This window comes from Mus musculus, chromosome 6 (assembly GCF_000001635.26).
Source record: "Mus musculus strain C57BL/6J chromosome 6, GRCm38.p6 C57BL/6J".
Lineage (NCBI taxonomy): Eukaryota > Metazoa > Chordata > Mammalia > Rodentia > Muridae > Mus > Mus musculus.
The window spans coordinates 57,088,045-57,112,834 of NC_000072.6; positions in this window are offsets into that span (position 1 = coordinate 57,088,045).

The window sequence follows — 24,790 nt, forward strand, 5'->3', positions numbered from 1 at the left end:
AGAGCCAAGGCTGTCTGAATCAAGGCCAAACCCAGTTCCTTGTTACTGGTAAAAAAGCAGGGGAATACTTGAGCATTATACATCACCGGCATTGGGAGTGGAAATGTCGACATTATCTCCCAATGCTGCTCTCTCTTTGTTATTATCGCCCTGGACATCACCAAGACGAGGGACATCAGTATTCCCTTGGTCAGTCTGGATTTTTCGGGTGAGTCTTTCTGGTATCCAAAATGGGTTGTCTTCATTCTGTGGAAAAACACAAACAGCTCCCCTGGATCTTATCAAAATAGGATCCGGGCCATACCATTTATTATCAAGGACATTTTTTCATTTAACCATCTCATTGGGCCTATCTGGCTCTGAACAATGACGTTCAGCTGCAGTATGGCCATGAGCATCAAGATTTAAAAAATTGAGTGTAAAGAGTGCCATAGACACAGACACTCTTGGTACTCGGGGTAGAGCCTCGACTCCTCTTTTCTGTTTTATTAGATAGGATTTGAGGGTGCGATGCGCACGCTCAACAATACCCTATCCTTGAGGGTTGTATGGAAGTCCAGTCAGGTGGGTCACGTCCATCTGACTGCAGAACTGCTGGAATTTTTGAGATGTATAAGCTGGTCCATTATCAGTCTTAAGGAGTTTGGGATTCCCCCAAGCACTCCATGCCTCAAGGCAATGTTGAATCACATGTGAGGCTTTTTCTCCGGTTAACGGAGAGGCAAACATGATGCCAGAACATGTGTCAATGGACACATGGAGATATTGAAGTTTTCCAAAGGAAGAAACATGTGTAACATCCATTTGCCAGACCTGTAGAGGTCGAATACCTCGTGGGTTAATTCCCACATGAGGAACTGGCAAGAACTCACAGCAGCTTTGATATTGAGTAACAATGTCACGCGCTTCTTTTCTTGTCAAGGAGAAACGACTGCGTAATGTTTCAGCCGTCACATGAAAATTGTTATGAAAATTTCTTGCAGCCTCTACCGGGGATGATAGGGCAGCAGCCACCACTTTAGTGGCCTTATCTGCCAAATCATTTCCCAGAGCCATGGGGCCAGGTAGGCCTGAATGGGCTTTAACATGAGTAATATAAACAGGAAATCTTCTAGATAACAAAACTAATTGTATCTGCTGAGAAATATTGGCAACTTTACTGGAAGGCTTAAGCACTCCAGCCACTTCTAAAAGATTTACTGCATTAACCATATAACAGGAATCTGACACAATATTAAGGGGTTCTAAAAAGGTTTTTAAAACTTCTAAAACCACTAAACATTCTACCACTTGAGGTGAATTTTCATTATATTGTTTGGATACCACTTTACCATTAGCCACATAGGCACCTATGCCAGTTTTTGATCCATCAGTATATACCACAATCCCATTTTTAAGTGGGTTTCTTACCGTTATTTGTGGAAACACAACAGATTGATTTTGGGCAAACTGTTTGGATAATGGTTATCTATTTGTCCTGAAAAGGAGGTAACTAAAACTGCCCAATCATTAGATGTGGCTGCCAAGGTTTGAACCTGTGCAGCGGTATAAGGTACAATTAAAAGATATGGACTTCGTCCAAAGTGGGTGATTGCTGCTTTTAGGACTTTAAGGGCAAGCTGTGCAATTGCATCAGGATACCAATCTATTAATTTAGGTGGGGATACGTTTGGATGGATCCACAACAATGGCCCATTCTGCCACAAAACTGCGGTTGGCAATTGTGCTGTCTTAAAGACACACAAACTGAAAGGCTGCGAATCCTCAATACGTTGTAATTGTGCATTCTGTAAGGCATTTTCCACTTTTTGTAAGGCCTGGTTAGCAGCTAGAGTAAGAGCCCTAGGGGAGGAGATATGAGGATCTCCTTCTAAAATACCAAACAAAGGCCTTAACTCAGTGGAAGGAATCTTCAAAAAAGGTCTGAGCCAATTAATATCTCCCAACAGCTTTTGAAAATCATTTAAGGTATGGAGGTGATCTCTTCTTATCTCTACCTTTTGGGGCACAATCTTATCTGGGGACACCACAGAGCCCAAGAATTGTCCTGTATCAGAAATTTGGACTTTTTCTGTGGCTATCTGTAAACCCCACTGACTTAAAGTTTTAAGTAGAAAAGGATATGCCTTTTGTAGCATGGTAAGGTTTTTATGGCACAGGAGGATGTCATCCATGTAAAGGAGCAAAATTAAAGAGGGGAATTGTTCCCTCACTGGCAAAAGAGCTTCTTGCACATAAAGTTGGCACATTGTAGGACTATTGGACATTCCCTGTGGTAAGACCTTCCATTGATACCTCTTATCAGGTTCCATGTGATTAATAGAGGGGATGGTAAAGGAAAATCTGGGCCTATCCCTTGGACACAAAGGTATAGAAAAGAAACAATCTTTAATATCTATAATAATTAAATTCCAGCCACGTGGTAAGGTGGAAAGTACAGGGAGACCCCTCTGTACCGGGCCAAATAAGTTCATTTGCTCATTAATGGCTCTGAGGTCATGGAGCAGTCTCCACTTTCCTGACGTTTTCTTAATTACAAAAATTGGAGTATTCCAAGGTGAGGTAGATGGTTCAATATGGCCTAGTTTTAATTGTTCCTCTACCAGTTGAATCACAGCTTCCAGTTTTTCAGAGGATAGGGGCCATTGAGGAACCCACACTGGATCCCCTGTTTTCCATGGTATGGGTCGTGCTGCCCCAATGGCCCCTAGGGAAAACCCAGACCCTGTCTGTCTTGGTTTCCATTAGGTGAGATGGGCTCTATCCTTCCCTGTTCTTGATGTCCTAACCCTTTTCCTTCTTTATAACCCATCTTTGCCATGATATTTTTTGCTTTAGCTGAATACCCTCTCGATGGGGCATTTTCATTGGACAAAACAAGGCCCAAATGCTGCATAAGATCCCTTCCCCAGAGGTTAACCGGGAGTGGGAGCACATAAGGTATGAATTTCCCTTGCTGCCCTTCAGAGGACTCCCACGTCAAGGCAACGGAGCTTATAGTGGGACATGATTGATATCCTAGGCCCTGTAATGAATGAGATGACTCTGTGGTGGGCCATGCTTTGGGCCACCAATGTGTAGAGATTATACTTTTATCTGCTCCGGTATCAAGGATGCCTTCAAACTCTTTTCTGTTGATCTTAAGGCGGAGCTTAGGTCTATCATTCAAAGATACAACCAAATAGGCAGAATCATTTCCCGAGGAGCCCATTTTCTTTATCTCAGGTCCTGCAGATTTCTCCCTGGTATTATCAGGGAGGAGCAGCAGCTGAGCTATCCTATCTCCTTTACTAATAGAAAAAACGCCCTTAGGGCTTGAGCACAGGACCTGTATTTCAGGGGAATATTGACAATCCATAACTCCAGGGTGGACTACTAAGCCCTGCAAGGTGAGTGAACCCCGGCCGAGAATAAGGCCCATGGTTCCCGGGGGCAAGGATGGTATAGGCTCCACCGGCACCGGCTGAATACTCATTTGAGGCATTAGTAGGAAGTCGGAGGCGGCACGCAGGTCCACCCTTGTGGGTCTTCCTGGGTCGTCTCTCTGACTGCTTCCTGGGTCCTGACAAACTGGTTCCCATATCTTTGAGGGCCCTGGGACCGAGGGCCCGATGGCCCGTTTTTTGACACATCAGCTGATTGGTTATCAGGTGGGGGAAGGAGTCTGCCCTTAATATTCCTCACAGAGCGACACTGGTCGGCTCTATGATAACCCTTGCCACACTTAGAGCAAAGAGTGAGAGTCCCCCCCTGTTTATCTGGAGCTCTGCAATCTTTCTTAAGATGCCCAGGCTTCCCGCAGTTAAAACATGTCCTCTGATCATTTCTGCCCATGGAGCGTTTTTGGGATTGGAGGATGGCGGCCGCTAAGCCTGCATTGGTGAGAGGTCCCCCGAGCTCCCGACAAACCCTGAGCCAGTCTTGTAAACCTTTGTTCTTTCTTGGGGCTATGGCCGCTCGGCACTCCTGTGTGGCTTGCTCATAAGTGAGCTGTTCTACCAGAGGTGCGGCTTGCTCTGAATCTCCAAAAATACGCTCTGCTGCCTCTGTCATTCTGGCCATAAAATCTGAGAATGACTCCTGTGGTCTCTGGACGATCTATGTTAGTTGTCCAGTGGCCTCACCTGCTCGGGAGAGCGCCTTCCAGGCCCTAATAGCCGTGGAGGAAATTTAGGCATAAGCTCCCCAGTGGTAGTTTGTTTGATCAGCAGTATAAGCTCCCTGACCTGTTAACAAGTCAAAAGTCCAATCTCTCTGCTCTGGAGTCAAAGCAGCAGCGTTTTCTCGGGCCTGCGCTTGTGCAGCCTCTTGCCATAGAGCTCTCCATTCCATATATTTGGCCATACTAGGGAGAGCGGCTTTTGCAATCATTTGCCAGTCGGCAGGAGTTAGTGCCATGCCGGCAAGCCTGTCTAACTGCACCAAGGTAAAATTAGCATTGGTTCCATATTTACGGACCGACTCGGCAAACTCTTTAATCTGCACATATTCTACCGGAGCGTGGACACGCCCACCCTCGGCTCCTTCAAAGACTGGAAATGCCTGTTGTATTTTCCTTTGTTCCTCCTTTGGAATGAACGAGTCTGTGCATTGCCTCTCTGTCCATTGCCTCTCTGCGCAGGGCTGACGCACTACGCAGGGCGGGGGCTCCGCATAGGGCGGAAGTGCACTATGACCTTGAAGCCGACTGCCGGGAGGCTGAGCAGCATGCTGGCCTTCGCCAGCCGCTTTTGGCTTTTTCCTTAACTGATTAGCTAGCATTTTATCTGGCTGGTACCCTTTTCTCTCATAATGAGCTGCTTCCTCCTCCAAGTCTATTTCTTCAGAGGAGAATTCTTCATCTGATTCAGAGCTACTAAGAGCTGGCTCCTTGAGCTCATCTAGTGATGAGTATAGGCTCCTTCTCCTAGAGACCTCCGCTAATTGATCTTTTTTCTTTTCTTTTTTCTTTTCCTTCCTTCTAATCTCTCCCCAGGTATTCTTACCTGACCTAAACTTTTCCTCGGGTTCAAGACCCGTGGAAAGGCCTGTATACTTATTTTGTGTACCATATTTCCTCTTTGCTCCTACTCTCTCTCCCCGCTTTACTTCTGATAGATTGCCCTGAATTTCATCCAGAATTTTCAGCCCTGCCTTAACCGCTTGATAACATGTGAAAAGGAACAAAAAGGCTCCTAACACTAGAGAAAGTTCAAGGCCAGACGTACCTTGTAAAGCTATTTCCCACTTTACTTCTGATAGACTGTCTTGAATTTCGTTAGAAAGTTCAAGACTAGACTTACCTTGTAAAGCTATACTTACGGGTACCCTGTTCCCCAGCTGAAGAGTTCTGAATTCACGCAGTTGAATCCTTCTCAACAGTCTGTGTTGTGGGAACACTTCATTACCACCGTTCCCCAGCTGAGGAGTTCTGAATCCAGGCTGGATCCTTCTCAACAGTCTGTTTTACGGGAACACTTCATTACCATGACCCGCAGTTCTGGATCCGGAATGAGGGATCTTCCTTGCGCCGGTGATGGTAACCGTCCCGGGTTTTCTCGTCCCAGGTCTTCTCGTCCCGGGTTTCAGCACCAACTCTTACACGCGTTCTCGCGACCGGCCAGGAAGAATGCAACAAACCGGAATCTTCTGCGGCAAAGCTTTATTGCTTACATCTTCAGGAGCCAGAGAGCAAGAGAGCAAGAGCTCTATTGCTTACATCTTTAGGAGCCAGAGAGCAAGAGCAAGAGAGAGAATGGTGAAACCCCGTCCCTTTTAAGGAGAATTATCCTCCGCCTAGGACGTGTCACTCCCTGATTGGCTGCAGCCCATCGGCCGAGTTGTCATCACGGGGAAGGCAGAGCACATGGGGTGGAGAACTACCCTTGGCACATGCGCAGATTATTTGTTTACCACTTAGAACACAGGATGTCAGAGCCATCTTGCAACGGCGAATGTGAGGGCGGCTCCCCACAATGCATGGTATTATTTCAATCATTTTTCTATTAGTTTCTTCATTTACATTTCAGATGCTATTCCCAAAGCCCCTTATACCGTCCCTCAGCCCTGCTCTCCAACCCACCCACTCCCATTTCCAGGCCCTGGAATTCCCCTCTACTGGGGCATAGGATCTTCGAAAGACCAATGGACTCTCCTCCATTCTTTGCTACATAGCAAGTAGAGACACAGCTTTGGAAGGAATTGGTTAGTTCATATTGTGGTTCTACCTATAGGGTTGCAGACCCCTTTAGCTCTTTTTTAAAAATTAACTAATTAATTTAGTTTTATTATATGTGAGTACACTGTAGCTGTCTTCAGACACTCCAGAAGAGGGCGCCATATCTCACTACAGATGGTTGTGAGCCACCATGTGGTTGCTGGGAATTGAACTCAGGACCTTTGGAAGAGCAGTCAGTGCTCTTAACCACTGAGCCATCTCTCCAGCCCCGCCCCCCTTTAGCTCTTTGAGTACTTTCATTAGCTCCTTCATTAGGGGCCCTGTGTTCCATCCAATAGATGACTGTGAGCATCCACTTCTGTATTTGCCAGGCCCTGGCATAGCCTCACAAGAGAGAGCTATATCAGTTTCCTGTCAACAAAATCTTTCTGGCATATGCAATAGTGTCTGGGTGTGGTGGTTGTTCAATCTTCTTGTATTGGGTGAGGCTGTTTTTTGACCAGTAATATATATAAAATATATATGTGTATATAAAATATATATGTACACACACACACACACACACACACACACACACAATTTGGAGAATGTACCATGCGGTGCTGAGAAGAAGGTGTATTCTTTTAGGGTGAAATGTTCTGGAGTTATTGTTAAATCCATTTGTTTCACAACCTTGATTAGTTTCCTTGTGTCTCTCTTTAGTATGAATTTCCCTGATCCGTCCATTGGTGAGAATGGGGTGTTGAAGTCTTCCACTATTGTGTGCGGTTCAATGTGTGTTTTGAGCTTTAGTAAAGTAGAGAAAGTACCCAAGGAGCTAAAGGGAACTGCAACCCTATATGTGGAACAACAATATGAACTAACCAGTACCCCGGAGCTCTTGTCTCTAGCTGCATATGTATCAAAAAATGGCCTAGTCAGCCACCACTGGAAAGAGAGGCCCTTTTGGACTTGCAAACTTTATATGCCCCAGTACAGGGGAACGCCAGGGCCAAAAAGGGGGAGTGGGTAGGTAGGGGGTTGGGGGGGGAGTGGGTATGGGGGACTTTTGGGATAGCATTGGAAATGTAAACGAGGAAAATACCTAATTAAAAAAAAGTTTCTTTTGTGAATGTAGGCACCATTGCATTTGGTGCATAGATATTCAGAATTGAGGGTTTCTCTTGGTGGACTTTTCCTTTGATGAATATGAAGTGTCCTTTTTCATCTCATTTGACAGGTTTTGGTTGAAAATCTATTTTATTGGCTACTAGGATGGCAACTCCAGCTTGTTTCACGGGATCATTTGCTTGGAAGACTTTTTTTCCAGGCTTTTACTTTGAGGTAGTGTTTATTTTTGTTATTGAGCTGTATTCTTGTATGGATCAAAATCCTGGATACTGTTTGCATACCTGTTCTGTTAGTTTATGTCTTTATATAGGGGAATTGAGTCCATTAATATTGAGAGATATTAAAGACAGATCATTGTTAGTTCCTATTATGTTTGTTGTTGTAGGTGGCAATATGTGTATTTGATCCTTTCCTTTTTGTTATGTTTTGAGATGATAATTTTTTTTTCTTCTTGGTGCAGGTACCCCGTTTGTGTTGGAATTTTCCTTCTAGAATCCTCTGTAGGGCTTGATTGGTAGATAGATATTGTTTGAATTTGGTTTTGTCCTGGAATATTTTGGTTTCTCTATCTATGTTGACTGAGAGTTTTGCTTGGTATTGTATCATGAGCTGGCATTTCTGTTCTCTTAAGTTCTGCATGACTTCTTTCCAGACTCTTCTGGTTTTTAGTGTCTTTGTTGAGAAGTCTGGTGTAATTCTGATAGGTCTACCCTCATATGTTACTTGGATGTTTTCCTTTGCAGCTTTTAATATTTTTTTTCTGTGTATTTAGTGCTTTGATTATTATGTGGCAAGAGTATTTTCTTTTTTGCTCCAATCTATTTGGTACATGTATGTCCAAAATACATTCTTGGACATGTATGGCTATCTCCTTCTTTAGGTTAGGGAAGTTTTCTTCTATGATTTTGTTGACTATGATTTTGTATCCTTTGAGCTGAGAATCTTTGTTCTCCTCAATTCCTATTATTCTTAGATTTGGTCTTTTCATCGTGTCCTGGATTTCCTGGATTTTTTTTCGGGGAGGGGGCAGTTAGGAGTTTCTTATGTTTTGAATTTTCTTTGATAGTTGTGTCAATATCTTTTAAGGTATAGTCTATACCTGAGATTCTTTCTTCTATCTCTTGTATTCTGTTGGTGAAACTTACATTTGTAATTCATGACCTCTTTTCCAGGTTTTCCATTTCAAGTGGTGTGCCCATTGGTGTTTTCTTTATTTTTTCTACTTTCCCTTTTAGGTTTTAGATTGCTGTGTTCAATTCCTTCACCTGTTTGATTGTGTTTACCTGTATTTCTTTAAGGTATTTGTTTCTTCTTTAAGGGCTTCTACCTGTTTACTCATGTTTACTTTCAGTGAGTTATTTTATTCTTTAATTTATTACATATTTTCTTTATTTACATTTCAAATGCTATCTGGAAAGTTCTGTATACCCCCCCTGCCCTTCCCCCCTACCCACCCACTCCCACTTCTTTGCCCTGGCATTTCCCCGAACTGGGGCATATAAAGTTTGCAATACCCATTGGGAAGAGAGGCTTCCTCAGTGAGTTATTAATAGCCTCCTTAAAGGACTCTATTATCTTCATGTGATAGAATTTTAGGTCGGCTTCCTGATTTTCAAGTGTGCTGATGCATCCAGGGATTGCTGTGGTGGAATAACTGGGTTCTGATGATGCCAAAGTATATTGGCTTCTGTTGCTTATGGTCTTGTGTTTGCCCCTCAACATTGGTTAGCCCTGGTGTTTGCTGGTCTAGGTTTCTCTATCTAGTGCTTGCCTCTTGTGTCCCTGGGTTTCGGCAGGTCTCCTGGAAGGCCTATGGCCCTGGCTGTAGGAAACCTCCTGTGAAGCCTACAGACTGTGTGGCCTTCAGAAGGGCATGTATGCTGGTGATCTGTTGCCCTGGCTGCACTGGTTCTTCTGGGAGGTCTTCAGGCTGTGGGGTCAGTTATCCTACATGCAATGGTCCTCCTGAAAGACCTTCCAACTGTGATGTCTTCAAAGGAGCAGATAATCTGCTGATCTGCCCCAGCAGATGATATTGGCTGGAAGGGGAGTATAATGGGGGCGGGGGTTAGAGGGTCATGGTTCCTGAATCCACTCAGCTGCTTAGGATTCCCAGCAGCTGTGGCTGTTAGGGAAGGTCCCTTATCACTTCCATTCAAGCAGTGGATGTCCTGGGAGGCCTTCAGACTGCGGTATCTTCAGAGGAGCAGAAAAGCTGGTGGCAGAAGCCATACTGATCATTTTACATCTTATTCAATTTCTTTCTTCAATGCCATAAAGTTTTTCCTTTTTTTAAATATTTTTTTATTACGTATTTTCCTCAATTACATTTCCAATGCTATCCCAAAAGTCCCCCATACCCCCCCCCCCACTCCCCTACCCACCCATTCCCAATTTTGGCCCTGGCGTTCCCCTGTACTGAGGCATATAAAGTTTGCATGTCCAATGGGCCTCTCTTTCCAGTGATGGCCGACTAGGCCATCTTTTGATACATATGCAGTTAGAGTCAAGAGCTCCGGGTTACTATTAGTTCATAATGTTGTTGCACCTACAGGGTTGCAGATCTCTTTAGGTCCTTGGATAATTTCTCCAGCTCCTCCATTGGGGGCCCTGTACTCCATCCAATAGCTGAATGTGAGCATCCACTTCTGTGTTTGCTAGGCCCAGCCTAGTCTCACAAGAGACAGCTATATCAGGGTCCTTTCAGCCAACGCTTGCTAGTGTATGCAATGGTGTCATTGTTTGGACGCTAATTATGGGATGGATCCCTGGATATGGCAGTCTCTAGATGGTCCATCCTTTTGATTCAGCTCCAAACTTTGTCTCTGTAACTCCTTCCATGAGTGATTGTTTCCAATTCTAAGAAGGGGCAAAGTGTCCAAACTTTGGTCCTCGTTCTTCTTCAGTTTCATATATTTTGCAAATTGTATCTTATATCTCGGGTATACTAAGTTTCTGGGCTAATAGCCACTTATCAGTGAGTACATATCATTTGAGTTATTTTGTGATTGTGTTACCTCACTCAGGATGATGCCCTCCAGGTCCAACCATTTTCCTAGGAATTTCATAAATTCATTCCTTTTAGTAGCTGAGTAGTACTCCATTGTGTAAATGTACCACATTTTTTTTGTATCCATTCCTCTGTTGAGGGGCATCTGGGGTCTTTCCAGCTTCTGGCTATTACAAATAAGGCTGCTATGAACATAGTGGAGCATGTGTCGTTCTTACCAGTTGGGACATCTTCTGGATATATGCCCAGGAGAGGTATTGCGGGATCCTCCAGTAGCACTATGTCCAATTTTCTGAGGAACCGCCACACTGATTTCCAGAGTGGTTGTACAAGCTTGCAATCCCACCAACAATGGAGGACTGTTCCTCTTTCTCCACATCCTTGCCAGCATCTGCTGTCACCTGAATTTTTGATCTTAGCCTTTCTGACTGGTGTGAGATGAAATCTCAGGGTTGTTTTGATTTGCATTTCTCTGATGATTAAGGATGCTGAACATTTTTTCAGGTGCTTCTCAGCCATTTGGTATTACTCAGGTGAGAATTCTTTGTTTAGCTCTGAGCCCCATTTCTTAATGGGGTTATTTGATTTTCTGGAGTCCACCTTCTTGAGTTGTTTATATATATTGGATATCAGTCCCCTATCTGATTTAGGATAGGTAAAGATCCTTTCACAATCTGTTGGTGGCCTTTTTGTCTTATTGACGGCGTCTTTTGTCTTGCAGAAGCTTTGCAGTTTCATGAGGTCCCATTTGTCAATTCTCGATCTTACAGCATAAGCCATTGCTGTTCTATTCAGGAATTTTCCCCCTGTGCCCATATCTTCGAGGTTTTCCCACACTTTCTCCTCTATAAGTTTCAGTGTCTCTGATTTTATGTGGAGTTCCTTGATCCACTTAGATTTGACCTTAGTAAAAGGAGATAGGAATGGATCTACTCGCATTCTTCTACATGATAACAACCAGTTGTGCCAGCACCATTTGTTGAAAATGCTGTCCTTCTTCCACTGGATGGTTTTAGCTCCCTTGTCAAAGATCAAGTGACCATAGGTGTGTGGGTTCATTTCTGGGTCTTCAATTCTGTTCCTTTGGTCTACTTGTCTGTCACTATACCAGTACCATGCAGATTTTTATCACAATTGCTCTGTAGTACAGCTTTAGGTCAGGCATGGTGATTCCACCAGAGTTTCTTTTATCCTTGAGAAGAGTTTTTGCTATCCTAGGTTTTTTGTTATTCCAGATGAATTTGCAAATTGTTCCTTCTAATTCGTTGAAGAATTGAGTTGGAATTTTGAGGGGGATTGCATTGAGTCTGTAGACTGCTTTTGACAAGATAGCCATTTTTACTATATTGATCCTGCCAGTCCTTGAGCATGGGAGATCTTTCCATCTTCTGAGATCTTCTTTAATTTCTTTCTTCAGAGACTTGAAGTTCTTATCATACAGATCTTTCACTTCCTTAGTTAGAGTCACGCCAAGATATTTTATATTATTTGTGACTATTGAGAAGGGTGTTGTTTCCCTAATTTCTTTCTCAGCCTGTTTATTCTTTGTATAGAGAAAGGCCATTGACTTGTTTGAGTTAATTTTATATCCAGCTACTTCATCAAAGCTGTTTTTCAGGTTTAGGAGTTCTCTGGTGGAATTTGTAGGGTCACTTATACATACTATCATATCGTCTGCAAAAAGTGATATTTTGACTTCATCTTTTCCAATTTGTATCCCCTTGATCTCCTTTTGTTATTGAATTGCTCTGGCTAGGACTTCAAGTACTATGTTGAAGAGGTATGGAGAAAGTGGGCAGCCTTTTCTATTCCCTGATTTTAGTGGGATTGATTCCAGCTTCTCACCATTTATTTTGATGTTGGCTACTGGTTTGCTGTAGATTGCTTTTATCATGTTTAGGTATGGGCCTTGAATTCCTGATCTTTCCAAGACTTTTATAATGAATGGGTTTTGGATCTTGTCGAATGCTTTTTCCGCATCTAACGAAATGATCATGTGGTTTTTGTCTTTGAGTTTGTTTATATTATATTATATTATATTATATTATATTATATTATATTACATTATTGTTGACGTTGATGGATTTCCATATATTAAACCATCCCTGCATCCCTGGAATAAAATCTACTTGGTCAGGATGGATGATTGCTTTAAAGTGTTCTTGGATTCGGTTAGCGAGAATTGTATTAAGCATTTTTACATCGATATTCACAAGGGAATTTGGTCTGAAGTTCTCTATCTTTTTTGCATCTTTCTGTGCTTTAGGTATCAGAGTAATTGTGGCTTCATAGAATTAGTTGGGTAGAGTACCTTCTACTTCTATTTTGTGGAATCGTTTGTGCAGAACTGGAATTAGATCTTCTTTGAAGGTCTGATAGAACTCTGCACTAAACCCGTGTGGTCCTGGGCTTTTTTTGGCTGGGAGACTATGAATGACTGCTTCTATTTCTTTAGGGTATATGGGATTGTTTAGATCATTTACTTGATCCCGATTTAACTTTGGTTCCTGGTATCTGTCTAGAAATTTGTCCATTTTGTCCAGGTTTTGCAGTTTTGTTGAGTATAGCCTTTTGTAGAAGGATCTGATGGTGTTTTGGATTTCTTCAGGATCTGTTGTTATGGTTCCCTTTTCATTTCTGATTTTGTTAATTAGGATGCTGTCCCTGTACTCTCTAGTGAGTCTAGCTAAGGGTTTATCTATCTTGTTGATTTTCCAAAGAACCAACTCCTCATTTGGTTAATTCTTTGAATAGTTCTTCTTGTTTCCACTTGGTTGATTTTGCCCCTGAGTTTGATTATTTCCTGCCTTCTACTCCTCTTGGGTGAATTTGCTTCCTTTTTTTCTAGAGCTTTTAGATTTGTTGTCAAGCTTCTATTGTGTGTTCTCTCTAGTTTCTTTTTGGAGGCACTCAGAGCTATGAGTTTCCCTCTTAGAAATGCTTTCATTGTGTCCCATAGGTTTGTGTATGTTGTGGCTTCATTTTCATTAAACTCTAAAAAGTCTTTAATTTCTTTCTTTATTTCTTCCTTGACCACGGTATCATTGAGAAGAGTGTTGTTAAGTTTCCACGTGAATGTTGGCTTTCCATTATTTATGTTGTTATTGAAGATCAGCCTTAGTCCACGGTGGTCTGATAGGATGCATGGGACAATTTCAACATTTTTGTATCTGTTGAGGCCTGTTTTGTGTCCAATTATATGTTCAATTTTGGAGAAAGTCCCGTGAGGTGCTAAGAAGAAGGTATGTCCTTTTGTTTTAGGATAAAATGTTCTGTAGATATCTGTCAGATCCATTTGTTTCATAACTTCTGTCAGTTTCACTGTGTCCCTGTTTAGCTTCTGTTTCCACAATCTGTCCATTGATGAAAGTGGTGTGTTGAACTCTCCCACTATTATTGTGTGAGGTGCAATGTGTGCTTTGAGCTTTAGTAAAGTGTCTAATAAATGTGGCTGCCCTTGTATTTGGGGCATTGATATTCAGGATTGAGAGTTACTGTTGGAGAATTTTACCTTTGGTGAGTATGAAGTGTCCCTCCTTGTCTTTTTTGATAACTTTGGGTTGGAAGTTGATTTTATTAGATATTAGAATGGCTACTCCAGCTTGTTTCTTCAGACCATTTGCTTGGACAATTGTTTTCCAGCCTTTCACTCTGAGGTAGTGTCTGTCTTTTTCCCTGAGATGGGTTTCCTGTAAGCAGCAGAATGTTGGGTCCTGTTTGTGTAGCCAGTCTGTTAGTCTATGTCTTTTTTTGGGGGGAATTAAGTTTATTGATATTAAGAGATACTAAGGAAAAATAATTGTTGTTTCCTATTATTTTTTGCTTTTAGAGTTGGCATTCTGTTTTTGTGGCAGTCTTCTTTTTGGTTTGTTGAGGGATTACTTTCTTGCTTTTTCTTGGGTTTGATTTCCATCCTTGTATTGTTTTTTTTTTTTTTTTCTGTTATCCTTTGAAGGGCTGGATTCTTGGAAAGATAATTTGTGAATTTGGTTTTGTCATGGAATTCTTTGTTTTCTCCACCTATGGTAATTGAGAGTTTGGCCAGGTATAGTAGCCTGGGATGGCATTTGTGTTCTCTTAGTGTCTGTATAACATCTGTCCAGGCTCTTCTGGCTGTCATAGTCTCTGGTTAAAAGTCTGGTGTAATTCTGATAGGCCTGCCTTTATATGTTACTTGACCTTTCTCCCTTAGTGCTTTTAATATTCTCTCTTTATTTAGTGCATTTGTTGTTCTGATTATTATGTGTCAGGAGGAATTTTTTTTCTGGTCTAGTCTATTTGGAGTTCTGTAGGCTTCTTGTATGTTCATGGGCATGTCATTCTTTAGGTTTGGGAAGTTTTCTTCTATTATTTTGTTGAAGATATTTGCTGGCCCTTTAAGTTGAAAATCTTCATTCTCATCAACTCCTATTATCTTTTGGTTTGGTCTTCTCATTGTGTCCTGGATTGCCTGGATGTTTTGAGTTAAGATCTTTTTGCATTTTGTATTTTCTTTGATTGTTGTGCCGATGTTCTCTATGGAATCTTCTGCACCTGAGATTCTCTCTTCCATCTCTTGTATTCTGTTGCTGATTCTCGAATCTATTGTTCCAGCTTTCTTTCCTAGGGTTTCTATTTCCAGCGTTGCCTCACTTTGGGTTTTCTTTACTGTTTCTACTTCCTTTTTTATGTGTTGGATGGTTTTATTCAATTCCATCACCTGTTTGGTCGTGTTTTTCTGTAATATTTTAAGGAATTTTTGTGTTTCCTCTTTAAGGTCTTCTACCTGTTTAGCTCTCTTCTCCTGTATTTCTTTAAGTGAGTTATTAAAGTCCTTCTTGATGTCCTCTACCATCATCATGAGATATGCTTTTAAATCTGGGTCTTGCTTTTCGGGTGTGTTAGGGTGCCCAGGACTGGGTGGGGTGAGAGTGCTGCGTTCTGATGATTGTGAGTGGTCTTGATTTCTGTTAGTAGGATTCTTACATTTGCCTTTTGCCATCTGGTAAACTCTGATGCTAGTTGTTATAGTTGTCTCTGGTTAGAGCTTGTTCCTCAGGTGATTAAGTTAGCCTCTATCAGCAGACCTTGAAGACTAGCTCTCTCCTTAGTTTCAGTGGTCAAAGTACTCTCTGCAGGCAAGCTCTCCTCTTGCAGGGAAGGTGCCCATACATCTGGTGTTTGAACCTGCCTCCTAGCAGAAGTTGTGTTCCACTCACCAGAGGTGTTAGGATCCCGTGGGGGATCCTGTGTGGGTCCTTGCGGGTGTCCGGAGACTCTGTGGGCAAGGAACCCCAGTGCTGGAGTGGTCCGGAAGATAAAGTTTTTCTTATACAAGTCTTTTACTTGCTTGGTTAGAATTACCCAAAAGTAGTTTATATTTTTTATGGTTTTCTGACAGATCCTGTTTCCCTTGTTTATTTCTCAATCTAATTGTCACTTATATATAAGAGGGTTACAGATTTTGTGCATTAATTTTGTATCATGCTACTTTGCCAAAAGTGTTTGTTACTTGGAGGAGTTTGTTGGTGGAAGTTTTAGGGTCACTTAAGTACACTATCATTTTACTCCAAATACAGGTATTTAAAATTTTTCCTTATTTGTATTTCCTTGGTATCTTTCTGTTTTCATAGTGTTCTAGATAAGATATCAAGCACAATAATGACCAGGTATGGAAATAGTGGATATCCTTGTGCTGCTGTTCTTGACTTTAGTAGAAATGTCTCCCTATCCATTTACATTGATGTTTTTTATGAGCTCATTTTGAAATGTCTTTATCATGTGAGGTATATCTCTCATATCCTTAATAGTTCTAGGATGTATCTTATGAAGGGGTGTTGGATTTTGTCATAGCAACTTTATTCTATTGAAGTGATGATTTGTCTTTGATCAGACTTCATTTTATTTTGTCTTTCAGTCTACTTACTCCATCTGGATAAGTGCATCTGTCAGTCAATAGCCAAATTACCTACTTGCTGCTTATATCAGAGGTCACGATTCTTCTCCTGTCCCTGGTTTTGGGACTCCCCTCATCTCATTCACCCAAAGCTAAGGGCTTCAAATATACATATAAAAAAAGTTTTTCTCCCAAACTTAATTAATTTTATTTTATACCTCTAATATATGTGTTTCAGCTTCTTGCCAAGTCCAGGCATTTACTCAACATCGACATTCAGGACAGCTCCAGAGAAGCAACGTATAGATGTTCCAGTCTACTCTCCCAGAATCAGGCACTTCTACTGGTGCCTCTTTCTTCCCACACAAAGATGATTCCATAGACTGTGTACAGCAAGGAAACAGCCAACTCTCCTAATAATTGACTAACATCCCCATCCCTGTTTTCTTTGGTTTTCTACAGAAACATTGCCCCCAAATCAACAGGAAGCTAAAGATCACGACTACCCTCTCCCTGCTTCACCATCACCTCTTTCTAGCTTCTTCTTTCTTTGAGTAAACCAAAATGAAGGAATGTTAGCATTTATTCTAGGCTCTTTCCAACAGTTATGCAGCAACAGCTAGGCCAATCTTGTTATAAAAGGGACTGCTTGGCCTTTCTTCTTTCTTTGTCCCCTTTCTCTCTCTCTGACCCCCTTTATTCTTTCACTGCTTTCTCCCCCCTTCCTTCCTCTTTCCATATGTTCCTCGCTGGCCTCTTCTCTTCTCTTCTCTTCTCTTCTCTTCTCTTCTCTTCTCTTCTCTTCTCTGCTCTGCTCTGCTCTGCTCTGCTCTGCTCTGCTCTGCTCTGCTCTGTTCTCCCCTCCCTCTCCTTCTCCTCCTCCCTCTCCTCCACCTTATCCCACTCACCTCTTCTCATCTCCTCTTCTATCTCCTCTCCTCATCTCTCTCCTCTTCTCTCTTCTCCTCCTCTCTTCTCTCTTCTCTTTTCTCCTCTTTCTTTCCCTCTTCCCTTTCTTTCTCTGCCTCTACTCACTTCTTAATCCTGCTTCCATGCTCCTAAATAAACTCTATTCTACACAAGACCTGTCATGCAGCTGGTACACTTCGGGAGGGATGCCTCAGCATGGACCCACTGACACACCCCCTTCCCACCATATCTCACTGAACTCTGAAAAACATATGCCTGGTTTTTACAAAACACATCATCAGCCATCCTTAATCTGTCAAACTTGAAACCCAGCAAACACCAAGCTCTGACATTTCTAATGTTACTTTGTTATGCTTGCAGTCAGGAGCCTAGTATAACTATCCTCTGAGAGGGTTAGCCCAGAAGCTGACTGAAATATGTGCAGATACCCACAGTCAAACATTGAATTTAGGTTGGGGGATCTTATGAAAGAGTTGGTATCATGCATATGCATTCTTGTCATTTCTGTTCCCAAAACATATATAGTTCTCTACACTCATTGAATACAATAAGTTGATATTTCCACATGAATTCTCTTTCTCTTTTCACTTTATATTATAAACATTCCCTTGATGGTGAGTTTATTCAAGAATAGATCCTTGCTGATAGTGATGAGCATATTTTAACTTACTGGAAATCAATACTAGTTGACATATACTATTGTAGCCTTAATAGTGTGTTCTAATTATTATTATTTATTTTCTCTTACATCACTTCCTGACTGCAATTTTCCCTCCCCCGACTTCTCCCAATCCCTTGCCACTAACTCTTTTTTCCTCCAAATACTCCTCTTTTTCCTTTGGAAAAAATAGCAAACCTCCAATGGATATCAACTGAACATGGCATAACATGATACAGGCACAAATCCTCACATTAAGAATGGATGAGGTAACCCAGTAGGAAGGAAAGGATCTCAAGCACAGGCAAAAGAGTCAAAAATACCCCACCCACACTATTAGAAATCCTACAAAATCACCACACTGAACAATATAGCATATATAAATAGGACGTTGTTCAGAACTGTACAAGGACCATGTTTGTTGGGTTCACTCTGTGAGCTTCTGTGATCCTTGTTTAGCTGGATCTGTGGGTCCTGGTCTCTGGTGCACTTCATTCCTCTGGCTCCTATAATCTTTTCTGTTTCTCTTCTGTGAGTTTCTCCTGACTCTACCTAGTTTTTTGGTTACTGATTTCTTTATGCTCCCATCAATTGCTAGATGATACATCATCTCTGGTGGCAACTGGTTTAGGCACCTATCTGTGAATATAGCAGAATATCAAAAGTCAATTTCATTGACTTTGTTTTTTGACCAGTTGTGTATGGCTCTATCTTGAGTCTGAGGGCTCCGCTGCCTCTTGTTCAAGGCCATCCAGGCAGTGTTAAACTTGGGTTCCCTCTAGTGGCTTTGGTTAGAACAGACATTGGTTGGCCACTTCAACAAGTTCCTTGTTAGCATAATCCCAGAACATTGTGCAGGCTGGAGAGATTGAAGACTGAAGGTTTGTGGGTTTGTTGGTGTCCCAGCCCTACTACTGTGAGCCTTGCCTGACAAAAGAAAATGACCAGCTCCAGCTCTATATCCCACATTACTAATTTTCCCTAGGATTTCTCTTGTATTACACTAGGTTTGGTTTGTGGATTATAAATTTTTCTTAGGCTCACTATATTGTGAAAAACTGTTGTTCCATCATTCATAGGAATAGTATTGGTGAGTATATTGTTTTAGATTGGTTGTCATTTTGGACATGAAATGCATTGCTGCAGGCTCTTCTGGGTTTGAAAGTTTACCTTGAGAGATGAGGTGTTCCTACTCCCCCTTTTCCCTGAAGTTAGGGAAGTTCTCTTTTCATTTTGATGGGTTTTATTGACTTCCTGTTTTTCTCTTATAGATTTCAATTCACTTTTTTGTTTGTTTGTTTGTTTTTGGTATGTTTAGTGTGTGTGTGTGTGTGTTTTAATTTCATTTAATCTTTTTTTACAGCCAAGATTTGTCCTCCTTCTGGTCTACTCTCTGAATGATCCACATTCCATATCCCCTTCCCCAACCCAAGTCTCCACAAGGATATTCCCATCCCCACCCCACCAGAACTCCCCACTCCAAGGGGCTTCAAGCCTTTTGAAGGTTAGGTGAATCTTCTCTGACTGAGTCCAGACCCGGCAGTCCTCTGCTATATTTGTATGTATTGGGGGATTCATATCAGTTGGTGTATACTGCCTTGTTGGTATCCCAGTGTCTGAGAGATCTTGGAGGTCCAGGTTAGTTGAGACTGCTGGTCTTCCTACAGGATCACCCTCCTCCTCAGCTTCTTCTATCTTTTCCCTAATCCAACCACAGGGGTCAGCAGCTTCTGTCCATTGGTTGGGCATAAATATTTGCATCTGACTCTTTCAGCTGCTTGTTAGGTAGGTCTTTCAAAGGGCGGTCATGATAGGCCTTTTTTTGTGAGCACTCCATAACCTCAGCAATAATGTCAGACCTGAAGGCCCTCACTTGAGTTGAATTGATTGTGGGTTAGGGAAGATTTTTTTCCCAATCTGTAGGTTGCTGATTTATCTTATTGACTATGTCTTTTGCCTTACAGAAGCTTTCCAGTTTCATGAAGTCCCATTTATCAATTCTTGATCTTAGAGCTTGGGCCATTGCAGATCAGGAGATTTCCCCCTGGAAATTTCAATGAGTTCAAATCTCTTTCCCTATTTCTTTTGTATTAGTTTCAGTGTATCTTGTTTTACATTGAGGTCCTTGATCAACTTGGATTTGAGTTTTGTGTAGGGTGATAAATATGGATCTACTTTTACTTTTTACATACAGACTGCCAGTTAGACCTGCACCATTTATTGTAGGTGCTTTCTTTTGTCCAGTATATATTTTTGGCTCTTTGTCAAAGATCAAGTGTGTCTGTAAGTGTGTGGTTTTATTTCTGGGTCTTCAATTCTAATTTATTGATTAACCCATTCATCTCTATACCAATATCATGCAGTTTTTTTTTTTTTTAATCACATTCGCTCTTTAGGATAGCTTTTAGTCAGGGATGGTGATTCCCCCAGAAATTCTTTTATTGTTAAGAATTGTTTTTGCTATTCTGGCCATTTTGCATTTTCAGATGAATTTGAGATTTTCTCTTTCCATGTCTTTGAAGAATTATGTTGGCATTTTGAAGGGGACTGCATTGAATCTGTAGATTGCCTTAGGTAGGATGACCATTTTTATTATGTTATTATGTTATGTCTGCCAATCCATTAGCATGGGAGATCTCTCCATTTTGTAAAATGTTCTTCAATTTCATTTTTGAAGTTATCATCATATAGGCCTTTCACTTGTTTGTTAGAGTTACACCAAGATATTTTATATTACTTGTGACAATTTTAAGTGGTATTGTTTTCCTAATTTCTTTCTTATCCTATTAGTTGCATAAAGGAATGCTACTGATTTATTCCCATTAATTTTATATCCAGCCACTTTTCTGAAGTTTTAACTATAAGATGCATGGAAAAATTTGTTTGTGCTCTTGGGTTTTTTTTGTTTGTTTGGTTTTGTGTGTGCATTCTGTGTGCCTCTTAAATTATATGATAGGGTCTTTGGTACAGTTTTCCTCTACAATCTTATTGAAGTTCTTGTGTTTGCCATAGACTTGAAATTCTTGTCTGTCACCTGTGCCTATTATTTGAAGGTTTGATTTATTTCCTGGTCTCCCATGTACACAATACTTTCTAGGCCTGCACTGTATTAGGTGAGCTAGCTACATTTCCAGCCCCTCATTTTGGTTCCTGATGTTAATACAATTATTTTATCTCTTTTCTGTGTGCTTCATAAGAAAAATTATTTACCCTAAGTATGTTTGGAGGAGGTGACATTTTCTTAATTCCTGCAAAAGGGATATTAATTTCTAGGCAAGATGTTGAGTATGGAAGACACCTTGAATGCTTTGGAAGTGGGTCAGATACCTTGGGAATGTAAATGTTTTTTCTGCATCTTTTAAGTGGAATATTATTATTGTTACTTTTGTTTTGTTCCCAAGGACTGGGATCAGTTAATTCACACAGACAGATCTGGCCTGGAGAGAATATCTCACACACAGGAGACCCAGAGATCATGCTTTTCTCACTCCATTCTTCTCCTGAAATTAGGAAAGTTCACTTTTCCATTTGATGATACTATTTTGTAACAACCTCTAGAACACAACTGCCTTCTCCATATGACATGAACACTATGGGTCTAGAGGGATATGAGCTGATGACATTTGTTCCTTATAACTACTCGGGGCCTCATTCTACGTGGATGTTCATCAAAGGCCCAGCTGGGTGAGTGTTTCTTTTTCTGTTCAGTATAATGAGAGCTATAAGTAGGTGGGAGAATGAAGCCGGATTCTATAATAAATGAGTAGAGAATTATCTGCTTAGAATTTTACTTTTAAGCTAAATTTTATCACAAGCAAACATAAAAGGTGCTTGTAGACATATAATATCAGTATAACAATTAATAAAAGAACATAGATGTCACTCAATTTCATCTCTTATTATACCTGTAACAGTAGAGGTGGATAATTGGAAGAGGACAGGGTCCAATAAGAGGAGGGAAAAAGACAGAAAAGGCTCATAAGGTGAAGATGATTAATCACTTTTTCCATAAATCTACATGGATATACTTTTAAAATGCAAGTCCATCCTCAACCTTTTAAAGAGTATACCTGACAGAGGATTATCCTTCATGAGTGCTCCAAGAATTCCAAGATCATGGTTCCACCTAGGTATGATCAACTGTGTTAGTCTTCCATCTCTGTAACAAAACACCTGAGGTCACTTAAAGTGTGAAAAACCAAGTGACAGCTATTTATTGCTTTGCCGAAGAGGTTTATAATATTGACACTTTTGAATTGCGTTTGTATTTTCCAATTTTACCCCTCTCTCAAGTTAACTGACTGTATTAATTTATGTATATGAAACTCAAATGAATATACAACACATGTTAACTAATGTGTTTATCAATAATTTTCTAGTGTGCTAAATTTGCATATACTGATGAATTCCTAGGAAAGTTGCAGTTAATGACTGAAAGGCATAAAACTCTCATAGCATCATACTGCAATGATTTCTTATCAAGAAGATACTTTATAGGTACTTCAAAATATTCATTTACTAAACAGTTGCAAAGTTATCCTTACACAATGTAATTTTTAGTAGTTTTAGTCATTCTACCAAAATGAATTCCTTTTTCTAATTTCATGTTTTCTAAATTGATTCATGTAGCTTTAAAACTGAATAATATTGAGTAAGCTTTTCATTAAAACTGAGATGTATACTTACAATTCTTGAATAGTATAAAGTTATTTAAAGTAAAAATCACTAATTATAATATTCTCATTATAGTATTCTACTCAACTTCTGTGTGTTTTCAGTGATACTTGTGCTAAATTTAATTTCCAAATAAGAATTCATGCATTTGAATTAATTAAGACATATCAGGTAAGAGGTATGAATTCCAACTTTATAAAAAAGTATTAAGTATTCTTGCTGGCATTCTATAGTTTATAAAGATTTCATTGATCTAATTTTGAGGTCAAGTTCTTTCTCTTTCAGGGATTCCTAAAAACTTGGTGTTGTTGACAGTGGACAGTACATCAACCATCAATTTTCCTGTTACCTGAAAGTCACAAGCTCACTTTATATTCTTTCTGAGCAGTCATACATCTTTTAGGTCATTATGCACTAAATGTGGTAAAGCTTAAAATGAAAATGGTACTTTCCATTTGCTATACTTGTATGCTCCCTATAGTATTTAATCTTCACAAACAGAATACAAAGATCACTATATGTGCATAAAACAAACTCTTCTAAAATCAAATATTGTGAAAATGAAGAGATGAAATGACTGTTCACGGGAGAATGTGAGCTATGTATGAAGATACCTTCCTTCTCCCTCCCCCTTCTCCATCTTAGTTGCATGCTTCTTCAGACACATGGCTGCAGATGGCTTACACTTTCGGTATGGATCAATTTAATAGTGATGGCCTCTCCACTATTGTAAATGTTTATAATATACTCTGGGTTTTATTTCTTACAGCTAAATATTGTATAAAGATGCTGGTTTATAAAATAGAATGCGTCATTTTCTGATTGTGATAAATATTTACAAAGTAATGAATATAAAGTAAAAATCATTTTACATTACTATTTTTACTTTATGACATTATCATATTTTATATTCCTTATAATACTTGTGCTTATATTAATAAATTACTGTCTAATTAATAATAAATTATTATATGTATACAGTTTGTAAATTGTTTTTTAAAATTATAATTTGGAAACAGTTCTTACAGTTTGCAGACCAAGGAAAATAATACTATGAGTAAATAGTACTCTGGAGGTTTTATTTATTTATTTATTTATTTATCTATCTATTTTTATAAAATACAAGTTTTGGCTACATATATTTTCTGCACAAAACTTGCATGCTTGGTCAGAGAGGACAATGTATTCTCTTGAATTAGAGTCACAAATGGCTCATGAAGCACCCTGTCATTGTTGAATATCAAACCCAGGACTGGAACTTTTATGAACAGAAAATCATGGTGCAGCTAATGTAAATGTTTATTAGTGAAAGAATCAGATGTGTGGATCTGGCAATTGGGATGAACCCATTACAAGATTAAACTGTTTAGGAACAAAAATCATGTAAATGTAAAATGCTTGATTTAGGGTATCATAGTCATGAAAATCTTGTAGGATGGTTTCAGACACTAACTTCTGCATTATTTTTATACATATATACATGCATGTATGCATGCATCTATATATGTAGAATATACATATGAACTTGAAAATATAATTAGGTACACTTTTTCTCACAAAATCAGGGTCAATGTAGTTATTTTCTATTTTTGTAACATAAGCTGATTTTAAAGAACTGAATTAAATTAATTCCATTATAAACTGATCCTAGAAACCAAGCCAAATAACTAACATGGGCAGCAAAGGTAAGATTGTTGTTTGAAAGTGTAAAAGTTCTGTGGATGCTGATGACATATGATAATACTTGGGACCTTGTTTTTCACTTCATGGGAAGGCATCTCTTTCAAAATAGAAATTCTAAAAAAGCGTCACTATGCAGCCATTTTCAGCAAGCCCATATTTGTCATAACATGTTCTCTCTTGTTGGAGGCTCTTAGGTCCACATTTTTAGATGTGATTATGTAGCATGTATTAACTGCAAAAATCAGGAAAGGAAAATGAAACCCTTTTCAGTCTACATTTGGGCATTGGAGCAATAGATAGCAGAATTGCAGGATACAAGTATCTTATCAGGGAACTAGGAAAGGGGGGTTCTTAGAGCATGAACATAGATAAATACAGAAAAAAGAGGTATGTAGATAAAATATCAACATATATGGCTGAAAAGCTATGACTAATCATTCTATTAACAGTTTACAATGCCCTCCAAAAAGAAAAGGAAAAATACTATTTGACTTTTACGCTGGGAGTTAGTGCTTTAAATCTGAAGTCTCACAGGTGATGGGATAGGAACTAAACTCAAAATGTCTATGAGCCTTTATAACCATGAGTAATGGATATAGAGTGTGGAAAGTCCAATAGTGCTCTCTGCCTTTACCCATGCCTTTAATTTATAGTCTGGATTTCACAGAAAAAGGAACATAAACATACATGAAT